Raw genomic sequence first — 1,717 nt, 5'->3', positions numbered from 1 at the left:
AAACTAATTTACAAGTACAAAATATTTATGAGCAGAATTAGTGTCCATACTATCTATCTATCTTTCTTGGTCTATCTGTCTATCTTCTTGTCAGTTTGTACCTATCTCTGTCTGTCTTTTTGTGTGCCTGTCTGTGATACTGTCTGTGTTATTGTCTTCTGCTCTGTTGGTCTACCTCTTTGTAATTCTAAATATTTTTTGCAGATGAGTCAGGATACAGAAACACGAACAAGAACGCGCTCTAAATCTGTTCGAGGTGAGGACACACACACACACACTTTGGAGACATCTTAAAATATGAAATGAAACAGTTTCAACACTGAAAAGTTTACAATGCACCCTGAGACTAATTCTGACCTTTCATTCATCAAACTCCAAACTCCATGACTTTATTATGGTGAGCTCCATCATAGTTGACTCCATTAAAGTGATGACCATCTTTATTCTGTGATGGCCAAACTTATAATTTATTATTTACCCAGGAAAATCCCATTCAGATCACAGATCCCCTTCTTAGGGGAGGTCTGAGCCTGAAGGCAGTCTAACCTGCATGTTTTTGAACTGTGGGAAGAAACCGAAGCACCCGGAGAAAACGCACACAGACACGAGGAGAACATGCACACTCCACACAGATAGACCCCAGGTCCAAACTGGGGATTGAACTCAGGACCTTCTCAAAGTCAGAGTCAGAGTTTCTTTAGTTGTCATTTGCACAGCATGTGGTACGTGTACAAAATTGGTACAAAATTGTGTACACAGGGTCCCAGTTAAATCCAACAATAAAATGTAAAAGAAAAACATTAATAAGATCTAAGCTATTAACTTAGAAAAATGTTAACCAAAAATACACTAAGCACGAATAGCATAAAAACAATATGGCAAACAGCAACACGAACATGAGTCTGTGTGAGCAGATGGGTACAAATGAACACAGCAACATGAAATAAATCAGCAACATGATGTGATTTTTCACAGTGATTATCCTGGTTAGAGATTCATGAGTCTAACAGCTTCAGGGTAGAAGCTGTTCTTCAGTCTAGTGGTTCTGCAGTTAATGCTCCTTAACCTCCTTCCTGAGGGGAGCAGGGCAAAAAGTGTGTGTGCTGGGTGAGTGGAATCCTTCATGATGCAAGTGGTCCTCTTCCTTCATCTGGAGGTGGATGGAGGTTCTCACTGTGAGACAACAGTGCTAGTCCTAACTTTGTCCTAACTTGAGCTATCATGACATCACACCCTTAACAGATGCTACATTTACAACAGGATGGATACACGTTCAAAGACTAAATCCAATCCAAAGGATGTAAATGTAAAATGACTAATAATGTTCCTTCTTGTTTAAATGTCTTCTGTGTTTGCAGATCAGGTTGGACAAGACATGAAGCTGGAATTAAGGTATATACAATTTCTTCTTTTACAGAACCCCATTCTACACTCTGAATAGCATCATGTTATTATAAAATGTGTTGCTTGTCTACAGCAGCTGTCCCACCCCCGGATGCGATGGCAAAGGTCATGTCAGCGGTAGATACTCACGACACAGAAGGTAGGATTCATCTGGGTAACTTTGTGCACGTGTCCAAGAAAGTTCAATCTGGTCCTCTGGACATTCAAAAAAACAAAAAACAAAACAAAGCAAAAAAAAAATGTAGAAACGTTTCGTCTCTCATCCAAGAGACTTCCTCAGTCTGAGCAGCTGTATTCAGCTCAGTCTCTTAAA

At 39.7% G+C, this 1,717-nt stretch overlaps 1 long non-coding RNA gene across 1 annotated transcript; it reads left to right on the top strand.

Moving 5' to 3' along the window:
* The first annotated feature begins 203 nt into the window (after positions 1-203).
* Positions 204-1,544, top strand: LOC119429873. The gene is made up of 3 exons (XR_005187858.1): positions 204-256; positions 1,359-1,392; positions 1,478-1,544. It is a non-coding gene; the product is annotated as an uncharacterized LOC119429873 (long non-coding RNA).
* Positions 1,545-1,717: the final 173 nt, after the last annotated feature.

Source organism: Nematolebias whitei, unplaced genomic scaffold (genome assembly GCF_014905685.2).
Source record: "Nematolebias whitei isolate Nwh7 unplaced genomic scaffold, NemWhi1 Nwh_scaf_9623, whole genome shotgun sequence".
Classification (NCBI taxonomy): Eukaryota; Metazoa; Chordata; class Actinopteri; order Cyprinodontiformes; family Rivulidae; genus Nematolebias; species Nematolebias whitei.
Note: the sequence above shows the minus strand (reverse complement) of the source record. Positions and strands in the feature narration are given on the sequence as shown.